At 41.4% G+C, this 19432-nt stretch overlaps 1 pseudogene; it reads left to right on the top strand.

The window, feature by feature from the left end:
• Nucleotides 1-19432, top strand: part of LOC122120754 — a 60257-nt pseudogene that overhangs the window by 28102 nt on the left and 12723 nt on the right.

Here is a 19432-nt window from a genome sequence, read left to right as displayed (position 1 = left end):
AAGAACAGACCTCAGGACCAATGGAATAGAATTGAAAACCCAGAAACGAACCTACAGACCTATAGCCATCTAATCTTCGATAAGGGAGCTAAAACAATAGAATGGAAGACAGACAGCCTCTTCAGTAAATGGTGCTGGCAAAACTGGTTAACTACATGTAGAAAACTAAAGCTAGATCCTTATATATCACCCTGCACCAGAATCAACTCCAAATGGATCAAAGACGTTGAACTCAAAGCAGACACTCTGAAAACATTACAGGATGGAATAGGAGAAACCCTGGGTCTCCTTGGCTCAGGCCGAAATTTTCTGAATAGAGACCCGGAATTTGGAGATTTTTAAAATTTGGTGGTCCCAGTAGGTACTTTGTGTCTTTCAATAAATAGAAAATGTCTGGATTTTTGGTTGTTTGTTTTGCTTTTCTGTTGTTGTTGGTAGTGGTTGTCATAGAGCGTGAACTCAGGGTTTAAGTTCAAGGCCAGAAATTTTTTGCTCAAGACTAGTGTTCTACCACTTTGAACCACAGCTCCATTTCCAGTTTTCTGGTAGTTAAATTGGGCGGTTTTTAATCATAGTCCTCAGATCTTAGCCTCCTGAGTAGCTAGGATTACAGGCCTGAGCCACTAGTGCCTGGCTGAAAAATCTCAGTTTTTAAGAAGGTATAGATTTCATGGAACATATCCTTTGTCTTCCTACCAAATCTAAATGGAGAAAGTTAAACGAAGTTAGACACATAGCATGCTATGGACACTTGTAGAGTTTTAATACTGAATATAATTCTGGAGATGATCTGGTCCCAGGTCCTCACACTTGAGACCAAGGCATCAAGTATCAGAGAGGTGAAATGAATTGCTCTTGCTTACATAGCTGATGACTAGACAATCTTGAGCCCGATGCAGATCTTCATTAGGGTCTCTTTCCATGGTTTAGATGCTTCCTGGTCATTGCAGGAGGCATAGGGGTCACCCAGTAATGCCCAACTCTACCCCTGGCGTGTCTTCTTTATCTGATCCAGAAGCATGGATATTTGTAACTAGCCCCCTGAGGAACCCACACATGGAAGCAGAGTTGAGAACCATTGCTACAAGACTACCCTTCAGAATGTAAGAACTATGATGTGTTGTGATTTGGTAGCAAGGTTTTCATTGTGTCTAATTGCCTCCTCCATTATATATCCCAGAGGTGCTGGTGAAGTACATCCTGGGCTTGGCCCAGGGCTGAGAGATGTGAGATGTGAGGGCCAAGGTTGTGCTTTTGAGAGTGGTGGCTTAAAGTAAGATTATCATTGTCCTTACCTGACAGCACTGATTGGCTATTGTTGGCTCTTGTACCGGGGACTATAGGAAAATGGAAAATAGAAAAAATAGAAAAAAACTACTTGTTCCTTTTGTTGGCTTAATAATGTATTTTTCCTCTCTCTATGGCTTCAGTGAATTCTTTGGAGAAGCATCCTAATCTGTCACCTGGAACGGACTTCACTAGCATAATTTTTTTTTAAGTAGCTGACTTGCTTGGAGGAGGTTGTCCATTGCACAAGGGCATGATGTGGAAGGTACAAACTGGAGGGATGCGTTCACATTTCTCTCCCTGTCTTTGTGCCCTAGCAAGGGGCTGGGTTCACCCACTGGAAGGGGGAACTGCAGAAAGCGCATTCTGTTCTGGCAAAGCTAACCAGTCCATGGGCTTGGAGGGAGGGGACTGACTTTTCTAAGTTGCCAGAGTGTCCTATGTGGGCTGGAATAAGCACAGAGGCAGCTTAGAAGAGGACCTAAACATTTGACCCTAGACACTGGAGATTTCTTTATCCTTCCTAGTGCAGCTCTTCTCACCTAACTTTGAAATTGTAGAGGTTGGATGACAAAACTGTGGCCCTTTTGCATAGTTTTGGAGTATGAAAATAAGTACATCAGAGTTCCTCATCTCTCTCTGTAGGGCCTCATGCCACTTTTCTCCTAGTGTAGGAAGGGAAATTATGTTATAAATGAAGATTCCATTTGGTTCTGATTTGAAATGCAAAATTAGATTTCCTTTTTAAATTTCAATAAGTGCATGAGGGAGATAATGCCAGACCAAAGGATTTGCTTCTTAAGCATCAGAATTATGAAAAGATAAAGAAGGCCCCACCCTCCCTTACACAGAGAAATACGGGAATAAATAAATGTCTCACACAAAACTCCACCTTATCTAAGGAGGCCAGGTGGTGTTCGGCCTGTAAATAAATGCAGAGAAAGAGGAAAATCTAGTCTGAAATTTGGTGTGAATTTTTTATTCTTTCCCTGCACTCTCCTAGGAGAACATTAAAAATTGATCAGCAACAAATGCCCTGCAAGTTTATCTTCAAGTAGTTGTAAGGGAAAAAAAAACAAAACAAAAAAAAAAAATAAGGAAAAACAGGGCAGGAGTTTGGCTTATTTATCTTACTTTCCTGCTAGTTTTCTCTTGCCCCACAGTGACTTTTAAAGCAATACTCTCTCATCTTCAGTCGGACTTGCATTCTGAGGAGATGCTTTTCCATGATTACCCAGTGCTGGATGATGAGCAGGTTTGGGGATAACAGAGAAAAAAATGACCAGAATGACTAGCATTACTGAATTTGTTCCGGCAGACACTGTCTTCCCATTGTATTGAGGTCTTTGTATCACTTATGGAAAATAAGCTGGGAGTGAAATGTCTTTTGTCATCAGAACTTGTTTTTGTTATAGTTAGTATCTAGGAAAATTGGTCTAAATATACAATTCCCCTCTGAAATGCATCCAAACAATGTGTTTTGTTTGGCCCAGGAGGCAGATTGAAGAGGGGGGGCACTGGGGAATAAGGGAAGGGGTGGCAGGCATTGAATAACACCTCCTACAGCGGTTCTCACCCACATCATTCCAGGTTGGGCCTAGTCTAGTTAGAATTCAGTAGAGCTGTCTTACTACTCAGGAAGTGCAATACAGCAGCCCAAGGAGGATCCTTTTCTCCAGAGGATCACTTTTCCAAATTGCAGTAATTTAAGAGCCTGGCCTGAGTTAAGATCCATGTTTTCAATGAAGTGTGTTATAAACTATAAATGGAAAGTTTCCTCTGCTTCTGTGATATTAATCTCCTTCCCTTGCTAAGTCATTCCGCACACAGACTGAAACACCAGTGGGTTTTGTTGTTGTTGTTGTAAGAAAGCTACTGATTTCTATCAGTACATTGATTTATTGATTATGCTTTGAATACCCCTCAGTGTCCTTTGAGAATTCACACTGGGGGGCTGGGAAGGTGGCTCAGTGGTAGAGCGCTTGCCTTGCATGCACGAGGCCCTGGGTTCGATTCCTCAGCACCACATAAGCAGAAAAAGCCGGAAGTGGGGCTGAGGCTCAAATGGTAGAGTGCTTGACTTGAGATGAAGAGCTGAGAGACAGTGCCCAGGCCTAGAGTTCAGACCCCACAACTAGGGAGGGGGGGGGGAGGGGGGAGAATTCACACTGGAAGTTAGCTGTACTTGTGTCTGCAGGAAAATTCGCCGTCTTGAAGGATAGATAAATGCATTAAGAAAACTGAGAAGGAGAGTTTACTTAGTCTAGAAAAGTGTATTCTGAAGGGGCTAAGACTTCCAGAAGAGGTAAGAGTTGAGTTTGGGGAGTTTGGAGATAATGTTTCTCTAGCACCATTTCTGAAGATGAGGGAAGGTCTAGATGAATGGAAAACAGCAGGTAAAATCTCCGTTTGTAACGTTTGTTTTCAATATAGTGGCCTGTACATCTCGTCATCACAATGGGTCAGCCTGCATCCTCATTTAAGCATTCTGCAATATCCCTTTCCCTCCCCAAATTACAAAAATGTATATAGAAGATGCAGAACACCGGCATCAATTCCAGTGAAAATGGGTTATACCATTGGGGGAAAACCTACAATAGAAATAAAAGAATCACATAGTGCATTGTAAGTACATTAAAAACACTAGCAAGAAAGAAGAAAAAAAATCCAAAACCTCTTGTGTCCCTGTCTTGGGTACATTTTGCTTAACATTATCTCATGTGGTCGTATGTACATGGCCTTTGACCTTCTCTGCCTGTCCTAGACATATACTAGTCACTGCAAACAAGGGAAACCATGGGACCTATGTTTCTTTGGGCCTGGCTTACTTCACTTAATATAATTTTTCCAAGTCTTTCCATTTCCTAACAAAAGAGGCAATGTCATTCTTTCTGATGGAGGCATAGAATTCCATTGTGTATGTATACCACATTTTCTTGATCCATTCATCTTCTGAGGGGCATCTGGGTTGGTTCCATATCTTAGCAATGGTAAATAATGCTTTGATAAACATGACTGTGTGGGTCGCTTTGACTTTGTTTTGTGATCTTTTGGGTAAATGCCCAAAAGTGGAATTGCTGGGTCATAAGGGAGTTCTATGTAGAGTCTTTGGAGTAACCTCCATACTGCTTTCCAGAGTGGTTGAACAAGTTTTCACTCCCACCAACAATGCAATAGGGTTCCCTTTTGGCACATCCCCTCCAGCATCTTTTGTCACTAGATTTCTTGATTATGGCCATTCTAGTTGGGTTTAGGTGGAATCTTAGCGTTGTCTTGGTTTGCATTTCTTTTATGGCTGGAGAGGTCGAGCATTTCTTCATGTGTCTGTTAGCCATTCTTATTTCCTCTTCAGAGAAGTTTCTCTTTAAGTCTATAGCCCACTTGTTAATTGGGCAGTTGTTTCTTTGGGGATTTGCTGTTGGAGGATTTAGTTTTTTGAATTCTAAGTATATTTTAGATATGAAACCCTTGTCCGTTGCATGGCTAGTGAAGATCTTCTCCCTGTCCTTGGGCTTTCTGTTGGTCTTGCTAGCTTGTCCTTTGCCTTGCAGAAGCTCTGCAGTTTCATACAATCCCATTTGTTCACCCTTTCTTTGATTTGTTGTGCTTCTGGGTCTCTATTAAGAAAATTTCAGCCTGTGCCAAGGAGCCCTAGAGTTTCTCCTGTTCCTTCCTGTAATGTTTTCATGAAGTCTGCTTTTATTTCGAGGTCTCTGGTCCATTTGGAGTTGATTCTGGTTCAGGGTGATATATAAGGATCTAGTTTTAGTTTTCTAAAGTGTTAACCAATTTTGCCAGCACCACTTACTGAAAAGGCTGTCTTTCTTCCATTCTATTTCTTTAGCTCCCTTGTCAAAGATTAGGTGGCTATAGGTCTGTGGGTTCATTTCTAGGTCTTCAGTCCTATTCCATTGGTCCTCAGGTCTGTTCTTGTGCCAGTACCAAGCTGTTTTGATTACTATAACTTTGTAGCAGAGTTTGAAATTTGGAATTCATATTCCTCCAGCGCTTTTCTTTCTACTAAGGATTGTTTTTGCTATTCGGGTCTTTTATAGTTCTATATTGAAAACGAACATTACAATGTGGGGGGGGGGGCGGCGGGACAAATTGGGAAGTGGGGATGGAAGTGATGGTGGGGGAAAATAAAGGAGGAGGTAACAGTGCTAACTATGAGATGTACTCATTACCCTATTCATGTAACTCTAACCCCTCTGTACAACATTCTCACAATAAAAAACTGTTTTAAAAAGTCTCCCTTTGATGCGGAGTGCTTTCTTCTGATGTGGATCATTGTGAGCTTTGAGCTCTGTCTGAGCTGGGTGGCTAATGCACATGTATAGTCTGTGTCTTGGCTGCTCAGCTTTGGACCCCTATCCTTTGTACTTCTGTTTCCCTGCCTGATGGTGACTCTGTGAGTTCACCCTCTGTGCCTCCTGTGAGGATCTGTTCTGCATGGTCATCTGGATGCTTACAGAATTCCTTAAGTACACAGTGGGTGCTCAGGAACTAGTCCCTGACTTGCTTTTTCTTTTTAAGTCATTTTTGTGGTGCAGTCTAGAAGTTTGAATCTATAAGGAAGTATCTTTCTAGAACAATTAGTAAATTGGAAAGGAAAGAATTAAATGATCGTTGAAATACTCATGTAATATTTGATTGTGATTTAGAAAACCTTCAAATTTTAATGTTCCTTCTGGCTTCAGAGTATTGCTCTGAAATCCTTCCTATTTGGAGTATTTCTATCGGATAAAAGTCAAATGAAATGGATCATATACTGAATTGCACTCTGATAGATTATGTTGTAATTAAGTTAATGGGCACAAATTATGCATACATAATATGGGACAGGAAATTGTAGACATAACCATTTACTGAATACTCCAGAGATGAGTGGTTTATGATGGCAGAATAAAAAGCACTGATGCCAGAAGTGCAAAGGCCCTTCAACTTGACCAAGCCTAGTTGCAGCCTTGGACATGAGGCCTTTTTTTTTTTTTTGGCAATGACAGCTTTATTTTTGCTTTTGAATATTGTTCAGTTGGTCCTGTGAGATTAGAGTGAGGGTTAAATGCATAATGTTGGAAAATGTAGAAGAAAACATACCTTAGCGATTCTTAGTGTCTGTTCTTACCCTAGCCTGTCCTAGGACACACTTATTTGGGGACTGTCTCAGACCATCTACTGCGACAACTCAGCACCCCCTGATTCTGGAGGAAATGAGGAGAGGAGAAGTACAAATAGGAAGGTCCATTTTCTCTATGGACTGTTACTCTTCTCATTTCTCATTCCAACCTCCCAAATAGGTACAGACCAGGCACATTTTGTTTTTGTGTATGCATGTATGGTACTAGAGCTTGAATTCAGGGTTTTGTGTTCTTACTTGGATTTTTTTTTTTTTGGTCAGTTCTGGGGCTTGAACTCAGGGCTTGTCTTTGGGCATTTTTACTCAAGGCTAGCATGCCTCGTTGAGCCACAGCTCCATTTCTTGCCCAGGCTGGCTTTGAACCACAATCCTCAGACCTCAACCTCCGGAACAGCTAGGATTATGAGCATGAGCCACGAGCACCTGGCCATATTGTTTTTATATCACCGATATCACCTACTAATACTCTCTCCCCTTTCCCCAAATCAGAAAATAATGGTAGTTGTCTCTTCCTCAGTCCCTTTGGTTTGAGATTCATGCCATTATCTTTATTTATTGTCTCTTATTTTAAAAAAATTATTGTAAAAGTGATGTACAGAGGGGTTACAGTTACATAAGTCAGATAATGAGTATATTTCTTTTTGAACAGTGTCATCCCCTCCTTCATTTTCTCCCAGTTCCCCCACCCCCGCTAAGTTGTGTAGTTCATTTCCAACATAGTGTCTGTTCTGTCTATACTTTGGAAGATAATAGAGTGCCCCCATTTTACAAAGGAGGAAACAGGCTCAGAGAGATTAAATAACACAATCAATCAAGGTCACACAAGTAAAAATTACATTAGAATTAGAACTTGAGTTTGTCTAGCTGTGTGCCTGTGTTCTTTCTGAAAGAAAGAAAGCTCAAAAGACCTGAGGTATGCTTGGTAAAGGTGTTCCATGAGAACAGGGTTAGTTCATGTATCTCTATTTGGAGTCAGTTTGGAGTGTTAAGAGCAGGCTTGGGGGAGTAGCCTCAGCAAAGATATTGCCTGACCTCAGAAGTGCCACCATTGCCTGAGCAGGACAAGTGGCACTGCCCTCTGGAGTGTGTCTCTGCTGCCTGGTCCACTCTTGGCAAACCTCAGTCCACTTTCTGTTGGGTAGACAGAGAGGCACACACCAGTCAGGGCTGGAAGGAGCCTGACAAGTGGCTTGCTTTCAGACAGAACAAGTCTATTCTACTTATATAAGTACTATGTTACAGGTGCATGGAAGAAATACTGGGGAAATTTTGGCAGACAGGCTTTTATTTGAAATGTGTTTTCCTCAAACGAGGTTCCCGAAGTCCTCACGTTAGCCACTAGTTTCATTTCTTCCTTCCTTATATATTTGGGGAATGTATAACCAGTCTTTGTGACTTTGAATGTCACCTCCACCCACATCCACAGCCTGCTTCCTGCAGTGGCATCAATATAGTGTGTGGCCTTGAGCTTGAGGAGCAGAAGGCAGGCATGAAAGGGGTCCTGGAGGGAAGGCACTCAGCTCGTCAACAGCAGTCTGTTTTCAGCCTTTGAATAACTGAATGCTTTCTGTCTCACATTTTTGGCTGAAACAGTAGGGCTGTTTGTTGAGAATCAGGGTGTCTGTTCCTAACCTTCTGCACTTGAATATTATTCTGGGTGGTGCCCTGTGTCCTTGGAGGGAAGAGGGTTGTGCAGAACCCATCCTTGGCTGCCCATGGGTGATTTGCCTCCTGCCTGTTGACTGCCTCAGTGAGCAGACTTGCAACTAGACTTGAGTGAAAAGACCCTTTGATTCCTATTTCCTGTGATCTGGCCCCACCATCCCATTCCCCCTCTGCTGCTTTAAGGGGGTCATATTCTCCTGAGACACATTGTTTTCTTCCTCCGTGGAGCAGTTAGGTCTTAGACCTCACAGATGATCCACCAGAACCAGCTGTCAGCTCTCTCCTTCAGGAAAAGCCAAAGAAAGAAATCTTCTAACTTAAAGAAGGTGCCACAGTCACCTGACCCCTGCCTGTCCCCTACATGAGTGGCAGAAGATAGGATCCATCTATTTGTTCCAAGGTGACTGATTTCTGAAAACCCTGAAGAGACCCCCAAAATATAAAACAAACAAAACAAACAAAAACAATTAATAATTATTTTTTCAGGACACACATAAACTTGCCATCACAGGGAGGATTCTGATGCTAAATTAGATGCAAATAGAATCGCCCACCTGGAGCTGATTACAGAAAGGTCAGAGTGCCTATATGCTCAATTTCACTCCTACGCATCAAGTTAATGGACTGCCATGATTGTGGGCATGATGGCTCTGCTGTATTCCAGCCTTCATTTTTTTTTTAATATAGTTTTGACTTTATGGTAAAGTGCAATGTGACAAATGCTGTCACCTCCTCCACCCACTGCCTTTTTAAAAAATGCAAACAAACTGTCCATTTGGTTATTTCTGTGAAGCTTGAAATTCTAATCGAAAAGTACACTTTTGGAGCTCTTAGGTGAAGAATGAATAGGCAACTAAATGAAAATTCAGTTTCTTTCATGCTCACTAAAGTCACCTCACTTTGTGTCCTTCTTCCAGGCCAGACCCTGCTGTGGTAGAGACCGGAGGATGGGGAGCGGGTGACTAGAACCAGTGGGTGACAGATATTACAGGAGATTGGGGATTGTGCTGCTACATGCTTGTTTCTAGTATTCTGGACTGCTTATCACAGTCAGAAATGTGTTTCATACATTTGAATATATATATATATTTACTAGCATGCATATGTGATATATGTACAACAGAGTATGTATCCCTAAGTCTCACAGCATAGTATTTGTGCTTGTTACATGCAGAAGACACTAACATTTTCTATTTGAATCTGGTCTAAACCATTCGTGAACCAGTAAATTGAATTCATTCACCCATTCTTCAGTCTCAAACTATTCTTTCAAAAGTCCACTTTAAGGGATTGGTGTAGGCTCTGACATGAATAAGGGCCAGGCAATGGTAGAGGAGGGTGAAGAAAGATTTATTTCCAAGTAGGAACTAAATGGGATTTGACAGCAATAAAAATCAAGTACTGTATATGAGATAGGACTCCATTCTAGAACTTGGGCTGGAAAGCCAGCTCGAAACAGAGTGCCTTAGCAGATGTGTCCCCAGGGTTTCAGTTGCCCTCATCCAGTCAAGGGTAATTATTTGTTTGTGGAAACTGAGCTTTCTTTAGGCTACTGCAGTCATGTGGTCCACCTTTACTAAGAAATAACACTCCCAGGCTATACTATTTTTAAACACCAGTACTGTATAAGATAGAATACTGCAATGGGGCCTCACTGACTACTTCCATTAGTGTGTCTGTTTAAGTTTGTAGCTTCTTGCCATCCTTTACAGAATGAGGTAAGTAAACATTGACAGCCATCTATAAGAGAATTACAGCTGGTTGCCTTTCCTCTCTGGAACATGGAGAGTTGGCTCCTTTCCTGCTTTGCTGTATTACTTTGGGGCATTAGTGGAAGACTCCATTTTGCATTCCTCACAACAGAGCATCTTTCCTCTAGTGGTTTATCGTTAGCTTTCAAGTAATCACACTTAGGCTGTGGTCTCAGCCTGGCTAAGGAGGTTGCCTATGTGGCGGGATTAGAAGAAGTTTCTGAAAGTACGGTGATGGGGCAGAGAAAGATTTTCTGGGATAAAAGGCTTCTGGAGGCTCTGAGTGTCTGATGGGATGAAGGGAAAGAAGAGAAAGGAAGGAACCATTTTCCTGGTTGGGGTATTAACATATGGTAAGTATGACATCAGTTTATAAAGAGTTTGCAACCTTGATACTTAATGGAATTGGTTTTTTCCTTTAAATTTATTATGTGCTATATAAATACTGCCTTTTCAAGTCTTTCCTAAAATCCCACCCACTTATTAATGATATCTTTGCTTTCTAAAAAGAAAATCTTTTCACGTATCCAAAGGAAGAGTAGTAAACAAAAGATGCTAAATGCCCTCCATTCCTCTTAGCCGCCAAGGCTGAGAATCATATTCTACAGTTAACATATTGCTTTGCTTTTGAGCTGATTAAGGGCAGTTTAACTTAAGAGGGGAAATGACATGGGGTGGGGAGGGGGAACCAGAGGTCAGCTGTGCACAGTGAAGTTGAAAATGTGATGTTAAAGAAGCTATAATACATGGCCCATTGGCAGCCATTACACTGCAGGATTTTCTTTTTAGTTTTCCGGTGCGGGTTCCGGAACTTGAACTCAGGATTTGGGCACTGTCCCTTAGCTTTTCTTTTTTTTTTCTTTTTCAGAGGTAGCACTCTACCACTTGAGCCACAGCTCTACTTCCAGCTTTTGGTGGTTAATTAGAGATAAGCGTCACAGACTTTCCTGCCTGGGCTGGCTTTGAACTGTGATCCTCTGATCTCAGCCTCCCGAGTAGCTAGGATTACAGGCATAAGCAACCAGTACCCAGTTTACGGTACTTTTATCTGTCAATCAAGATTGTTAGGAAATTAGACTTTGGCTTGAATCACTTTCCACTAAGTTTTGCTAAATAATCCTCAGGTTGTAGTAGTCAAATGAACATAAACTAATAGTTAGGGACAGCAATGGTGGTACATGTCTGTAATTCAGCCCTGGGAAGGTTGAGGCAAGAGAACTAAGTTTGAGGCCAGTCAGGGACACATAGAAAGAGCTTGTCTTCAAAAAACAAAAGTTGGGGGCTGGAAATATGGCTTAGTGGTAGAGTGCTTGCCTAGCATGGATGAAGCCCTCTGGGTTCGACTCCTCAGTACCACCCAAACAGAAAGAGCCGGAAGTGGTGCTGTGGCTCAAGTGGTAGAGTTCTAGCCTTGAGCACAGAAAGGCTCAGGGACAGTGCCCAGGCCTGAGTTCAAGCTCCGGGACTGACAAAACAACAACAACGAAGGTTGGATATGTAACTCAGTACCCTGGTTTGTATCCTTGGCACTAAAAAAAAAAAAAATGGTGGTGTAAGAGGGAGAGAAAGAGAATAGACAAGACAAGAAGAAAAGGGGGGAGAGGGAAAAAGAAGAGAGGGAAAGAAGGAAAGAGAAACATCCTCACTTTTCCAAGGCTTGAGGATATACACAGAAGATAAGAAAGGCTAAAAGTTAAGCTCAGCTGTCAGTCAATAGATGATGGAGGGTTGCTCTCATTCACCCATGAGAAATGCCTCTGTGTGCCAGGCTTTTTACATTACGTTGGGCTGGTGAAGTGTGTGTTGTGGGACACCCTAGGAGGTGCCATGCATCAGGGACTAGAGAACACCAGGGAGTCTGAGCATGGAGCAGCTTGTTTCAGGGCGGGGGACTCTGAAGCCTGTGAGAAGCACTCTTCTCTGTGTAATTGATTTGTCCAGTGTTGAAACTCACCTGTTTCCCTTGCTGTACTTGGGCCACAGAGAGCCCTTCAAAGCGGTCAGATGACTGTGTGGTGTGCTGAGTGTTTGGGGAGTGTTCGTAGATTTCGAAAGAGTGGTCTAACAAGTATAAAGAAAACAAACTGCTGACTTGGTAATATCGTATCCACCTAGACTTATCTATTCACAACACAGCTGAGCACCATGAACTTAAAAAAAGTAATTTAAGCCGCCAAAATAGATGCTGCCAAGCCTTTATTCACAGATGCATCCACTCAGGGCCTATCCACACTTATCTAGCAGATCTGGACATCTGGTTTCAAAACTGATCTGTGGGTTTTGAAAGCTGAAAACTAAAAGGGGAAGAGGAATGCAGTCTAAAAGGAATGGCACAGTAATGGTACAATAAAGTGACAGCCAACACTTTTAACGGAGGAAGAAAGAAGATGGAAAGCCAGAAAGGAGGAGCTATAGTTACTGAAAACATTGCCATGTCCTTTCATTTAGAATCAGGTGCATTGAATTCCCAGCAGGGATTTCTAGGGTGTGGGGTTGGAATCTGAAAGGTTTAACTATTGCTTTGATGATCTTATATATTCCAGAGTGGGTGGAACACTTGATGACTTTGATGATGATCCCTAGTCATCAAGATGAGATACTGCATTTATGTCTAGCAGAACAACAACAACAACAAAATGCACAGACTAGCTCTTAAAATGTTCCCAATCAGAATGTTTAAGGCTCAATTTTGATGCCATGAGCATCAGATCTTCTTTGAAACACTTGGCTGTTCAGAGTCTTAGTCACTCAGAGATTGATGTGTTACAACATGGGAACAGCATATAGGTAGAAAGTTTTAAATTGTATTGTAAAAAAATCACAGTCACTTTTTAAGCAGTAAATTCTAGTACCATTTTAAAATGGCTCTTTATGTTTATTGCTCAGCTGTAAAATTTGACTTTCTACTCTCCAGTAAGACATCTGAACATCTGTACACATCGTGTCTGTACCTCTTCTTTGCAATTTATTATATTATTTCATTTGTTAAAGCTCATCTTCCTGAGTATAAAATATATCCTCATCTTCCTAGTTCCTAGTACATGGCAGGGATCCCAATAAATGTTTAGTGAATGACCAATAATTGAACAAGTTATACAAAGCTTTCTCATTAATTCATTACTACCATGCAGATACTTTTATACAATCCCCCTCTCCAGTTTTGATTAGGCACTAAAATCTTTATGGTATTTGAACTACATGTGATGATTAGCATTGTTAGAACACTTGAATCACTTCCTTCCCCTTTATTTTTTTGTCCTCACTAGTAGAATTAAAGGATAGAAGCAAAACGAGCCATTATGGCATAGGAGCAGGCTGTGAGCTTCTGATGAGTAATTTTTGTGGCAGGTATGCCCTGGATGGGGTCACTGTGACAAGGCTGGGGCCCTGGGGACGCAAGCATGGCAACATGGAGAAGGGGCTCACCTGTACTCACTCTCTTGTAGGTCCCAGGTGACTGTGGAGGAGGTCATGACACCCACCCCATACCTGGACCTCTTCCTGCGCAGCATCTCAGAGCCCGCACTGCTGGAGCTCTTCCTGCGCTTCATCCTGCTGCACCAGCATGAGAACGTGCACATCCTGGACACTCTCACCAGCCGGATCAACACCCCGTTCCGGGTAAGGCAAGCTCCAGAGGAAGTGCCTTGCAACTCAGCATCCATGGGTTTGTTTGGGAAACTGGATCATCTCTACTCGTCTTACTTTTCTTGTTTTTTCTCCTTTCTTTTTTATTTCCACAGCCATTAACTTCTTTCCGTTCGGGTAGAGATGAAGTATGTCATTTTCATTTTTTGGAGTCCTGCCAGGGAGGTGGCAGGCACTGCCACCTTTGATAGGAAGGACATTTTTCCTCCCCTGGCTTATGTTGGCCCTCTCTTCTGTGCAACAAGCAGAACTCATTTCCAGAAGGGCAGAACTGTGTTAGATGCAGGTAGAGAAAGAAAAGCAGTAGATCAGGTTCAGTTGTTGGAAGTTATATTTATGTCCATGTGTTCTGAAGTGAAAGGCTGGGAAATTATGAGTTGATGTGCTGGTCACTTAGTTGGGAGTTCTGTTTTGAACAATCCTCTTAACACCACTAGTGCCACTTTCATACCCACACTCCCTACCAAAAGCAATCCCTATTGTAATAAAAAGTATTCTTTTAAAGGCAAGAATAACAACATACCTTTGGATTTATTGTATATATACTGTAATATATTTAACCTAATAAGAGCATAAAGAGGGAGAACAGGAGAATAGTAGAAACAGTTCGATGTTTCACTGGAAAAAATTTAGCATAAACCTAAAGTAGAATCTGATAAGTTAAATATTGGGAGCAACTGCTAAAGAAATTACTGAGGAAATATAATCAGGAGCTAGATACATGGTGGTATGCGCCTATAGTCGTAGCACTTGGGAGACTGAAACAGTAGACTCAAAAGAATAGCAAGAATGGTACAGCACGACCCAGTCTCAACTGGACATGTAGCTTAGTGATAGGGTGCTTGCCTAGCATGCATGAAGCCCTGCGTTCAATTCCTCAATACCACATAAAAACAAAAAGCCAGAGGTGACACTATGGCTCAGTGGTAGAGTGCTAGCCTTGAGCAAAAGAAGCTCAGGGACAATCCCCAGGACTGACCAAAGAAAAACAAACAAAAAAAACCCAGTCTCGAAAGAAAAAGAGGCATGATAGGAGTGATAGTTAACTTGATACTCTGTCTAACCAGAGCAGTGATGTCCATTCTTCTCAAGTGTCTATGCAGCGTTCTCCAAGAGAGACAGGGGATACAACAGACTTAATGAACTTGAAAGGATCAAGATCACACAATGTATGTTCTCTGGTTACAGTGGATTTAAGGGTTGAAATGAAAAGCTATTGATAGGAATTTGGAAAATCCACAAATAGAAATTAAATAACACGTTCCTAAGTAATTAGTAGGTCAAACAAGAAATCATCAGGAAAATGTGAATCTACTTTGATATACTACAACACTAATGAACCTTTGAGGATATTGTACGAGGTAAAGAAAGCCAGTTCTGCCGGGCGCTGGTGGCTCACGCCTGTAATCCTAGCTACTCAGGAGGCTGAGATCTGAGGATCGCGTTTCAAAGCCAGCCCGGGCAGGAAAGACCGTGAGACTCCTATCTCCAATAAACCACCAGAAAACCGGAAGTGGTGCTGTAGCTCAAGTGGTAGAACGCTTGCCTTGAGCTGAAGAGCTGAGGGACAGCGCCCAGGCCCAGAGTTCAAGCCCCACGACCGACAAAAAAAAAAAAAAAAAAGAAAGCCAGTTCTAGCATGAGCTGCTAGAACCCACTCATCAGAGTAGTTCATCTAAAGTAGTTAAGCTTGTAGAAGTAGAGTGGAATGGTTGTTTCCAGGGGCTGGCTGGTGAAGATAATGAGGAGTGGGTATTCAGTTAGTTTTGCTATAACTGTGTTACAGATCTGTTGCATGACAATGTGAATATATTTAGCCCTATTAAATGTGCTCTTAAAACTCATTGAGAAATTAAATTTCATAATATGTTTATCACAATTTTTAAAACAGAATAATTATAATTACTGCTTCACAGAATCTTCCAAAGACAGAATAGGAAGGAACACACTCTAGTTCAGTTTATGAGCTCAGGGTGAGTCTAAAACCAGACAAAGATATTAGAAGGAAGGAAAAAAATCACTGTGGACTAATATTTCTTATGAATAAAGGCACATAAATTCTCACTAGTGAATAGAATTTAGAATATATGAAAACAATTATACTCTGATCAGATGAGAGTTAGCAATCTAGAATTACAAAGTTGGCTTAAAGTCTAAAAAATCAGCTAATATACTATATCATAGCAATAGGATAAAAGAAAAAATTATCTTTATCTGAGAAGGTATAGAAAATGATAAACATATCAACAAACAAAGAATAGAGGGAACTTCTTCAACTCAATATCTAACATCTCTGACAAACTCAGAGCTAATGTTCAAAACAATTCCCCTAAAAAATGAGTAAGGTAAGAATGCCTGTACTCAACAGTTATATTCAATATGGTACTTGAAGTTCTAGTCAGGAAAATTAAGTAAGAAAATAAAATCATTCAGATAAGAAGAAAAACAATCTGCACTTGTGTATGACGAGATCTGTAATACAAAAAACTAAGGCGGAGTACATTAAAAACTATTAGAACTCACAATGAGTTCAATAAGGTTGCAACATGTAAGATTAATGTAAAATATCAATGAAATTTCTATACAATAGCAGTAAGTAATCCAAAAATTAAGTTAAGGAGATGATACTATTTCTAATAGCATTAGAAGAATAAAATATTTAGGAAGAAATGAAGTCCCAATATTGTTAATATAAGAACACTCTCCAAATTGATCTGGAGATTTAAAGCATTCCCTGTCTTTTCTGTCCTCTCTGCTGAAATTCATAAGCTGATTCCAAAATTCATATGGAAAAGTCAGTCTTAAGTCATACCGCATACATATTTACTCCAGATGGGCCAAAGACCTGAATGTATTGGCAAAAAGTATAAAACTCTTCAAATAACAACAACAACAACATAGGACTCAATCTTGTGGCCTTATGATAGTTTTCTAAGATACAACACCAAAATCATGATCAGCAAAAGAAAAAGCAGGTGCATTGGACATCAATCAGAAAAATGATACACTTTTGTTTTTCCATGAACGACATCAACAAATTGAAAAGGTTACCCACAAAAGGATAGGAGAATTTCTTTTGAATCATGTATCTGATAAGGTACTTTTTACATAGAACAAAGAACTCAGTTATAAAAAGATATAATTGAGCCCCTTCCCCACTTGGCAATGATTTGTAGGATTCCTGGCAATAGGTAAGAAGGATACCTAACTGAGATTGGACAGAGGAGGTTTTGAATGGTAATATAGTGAGGAAGGATAGAAATATTTCCAAGAGATGTTGATACCTAACCTAAGTCCTTGAGAATAAGTAAGAGGTGCATTTTGAAGAGATGAGGAAGGAATTCCAGGTAAAGAAACAGCACATACAATGACTTGGAATTGGTGGATATTCTGCTTCTGACTAACTACAGGTATACGACTTTCCTTGAACAAAAGAGATGTGTCAGGGTAGGTCAAGTACAGCTATTTCTTTACCACACCATTATGGATTTCATTGACCGGATTTGAAGCCCATCCTGTTCCAAGACAAACTAGTACTTACTCTCCTGTACGAAGAATGAGAGCCTAAATTACTTAAATGGACTGGAAGATTGATGAACGCTTACTCTCAAAAGAGTACAATGGTTTTATAACATACCTTTGGGTATCACCACTATTTGGAAGTTTGTTTTTTTCCTTATGAAAATCAGAAATTGAAAGAATTTGTGGTTTTTTAAAAACAAACTTCTTTGAGAAGTACATTATCACACTGTAAGTGGTTTAGGAAATGGAACCAAGGAGAATATTTGTCCCCAAAGCCAAGAGAAAAGCTGAGAACTCTAAAAGACAGTTGGGCTAGGTTGCATTCTGTGAGATCTGGCCTATGAATAACCAAGGCCATATTTAAAAGATAAGAGAATAAATTACCAGAGGAGGAGGAGGAAGAGAAGGGGGAAGGGGAGGGGGAGGGGAAGGGGGAGGAGGTGGTGGTACAGGGAGCATGTTTCCTGGATCCTTAATGGCTGACACTGAGACTGGCATGTTTATAGGATAATTCTGCTCAGTGACATGCCCAGACACTGCCTTACCCCCTCCTACAGGAGAGCCCATATCCTCAGTACACATTCTCTCCGTCAGCAGTGTGTGTTTCATAAAACTGCTAGAGGAAAGAAAGCCATTTTATTTTGGAATTCTGACTTACTTGACAGTGGTGGGGATGAGGTTGTTGTTCCAGTATCTGAAATAGAATAATGTGTTCATGACTCCTCAGCTCTGTGTGGTGTCCCTGGCATTATTCAGAACTCTCATTGGTTTACATTGTGAAGACGTGATGCTCCAGCTAGTCTTAAGGTGAGTGACCTTTCCTTCTTTCTTTTTCTTTAAAGAACATTTTATTCTGGAGTGCCACTTTTATTTTACTTGAGTGATACCAACTAAGTAGGCACCATGTTTCTACGAACATTAAGAGTAGCAGTTTGATTTGTGCGGGGGGGCGGGGACGGGGTTGGGTCCGGTCGTGGGGCCTGAACTCTGGGCCTGGGCACTGTCCCTCAGTTCTTCAGCTCAAGGCTAGCGTTCTACCACTTGAGCCACAGCACCACTTCCGGCTTTTTACTTTTTGCTTATGTGGTGCTGAGGACTCGAACCCAGGGCCTTAGGCATGCAAGGCAAGTGCTCTACCACTGAGCCACCTTCCCAGCTCCTGAATTTTGTGTTTTATCCCAGGGTTAAATTTAGTTTTATTATGAAAAGGTTTTTGGATAGTTATGCACATTATTTCATAAAAATGTTGCTGGAAATAATAGAGTATTGAAACATTTGGGAGGTATTATGAAATCTCATTCATACTGTGGCTAGCCTTCTTCATCCTGAAGGGGATTTATTAGGGCTTTTTTTCCCCCAAATTTGAATTCAATGTCTTTGATTTTTCCCCCCTTTGGCAATGGCACGTGTCCAGTGTGCACTCTCTTGTCTGTTTCAATTCAACCCACTAAATACATAAGGCATGCTCTCAGGGTACAGTTTAGAAGGAAGTAAGGAGAGGCATAGATGACCTGAAAAGGACTGGAATGCAAGGTGGCAAAGCAGTTTCTCTCAGAAGTACATGTGGGAAAGGTGACTTGAAGGGGCTGGGCTTGAAGGGTGGTATTGAAGATCAAGGTGGAGTGCTATTGGGATGATTTAGTAATTTAGATAAAAGATTCCTGGTACCAAATCCTGCCTTGGCCCAACTGTGCTGCTTCTTCCCATTCTAAAGGAAGTGTCTATGATTGTGAGAGAAAGTGATGATCTCAGTGTTAGCTCAGGATTTGGCCCTGTCAGTTAGAGTTCTAGAAAGCAGCAGGACTGACTGTCGTGCACTCTTCTTCCTTTCCACTGACTCTTGGAATCAACTTCAGTGAGCCTCCCGCCCACTCCCAACATTGCTGAAAATGCAGCCAGGCTGAAGCTTGGTCCCATGCTGAGAGGGACCTGGGACCCTTGCAATTTCTATACCATGCCATGAGTGAGAATGGCCTCCCCTAGAACCAGCAGAAATACTTAGCTCCCAGGAGAAAGACTGTCTGCCAGTTCCGTTACTGGGGCCCACACCAAAATCTAACTATGTGTATTTCCTGCCTTTTTTTCCGTTTTTCTTTTCTTTCTTTCATTTTGCTTTGTTTTATTTTGTGGGCTTGAACTCAGGGTCTGGGCTCTCCAGTACTTTACCACTTTTAGCTACAGCACCACGTCTGATTTTCTGGGGGTTAATTGAAGGTAAGAGTTTCACAGACTTCCCTGCCTGGACTGGCTGTGAACCATGATCCTCTGATCTCAGCCTCCTGAGTTGCTAGGTTTACAGGCGTGAGCCACCAGCACCGGCCTATTTCATGATTTTGTTTCCTCCGTCTATGAATTGTGACACTGTTATGAGCAAAGCAGCAATCAGATTGAGACTTTCTCTCTCCTCAGATTTGACCAG

The sequence above is a fragment of the Dipodomys spectabilis genome, unplaced genomic scaffold (assembly GCF_019054845.1).
Source record: "Dipodomys spectabilis isolate Male_0828 unplaced genomic scaffold, ASM1905484v1 ptg000178l, whole genome shotgun sequence".
Classification (NCBI taxonomy): Eukaryota; Metazoa; Chordata; class Mammalia; order Rodentia; family Heteromyidae; genus Dipodomys; species Dipodomys spectabilis.
Note: the sequence above shows the minus strand (reverse complement) of the source record. Positions and strands in the feature narration are given on the sequence as shown.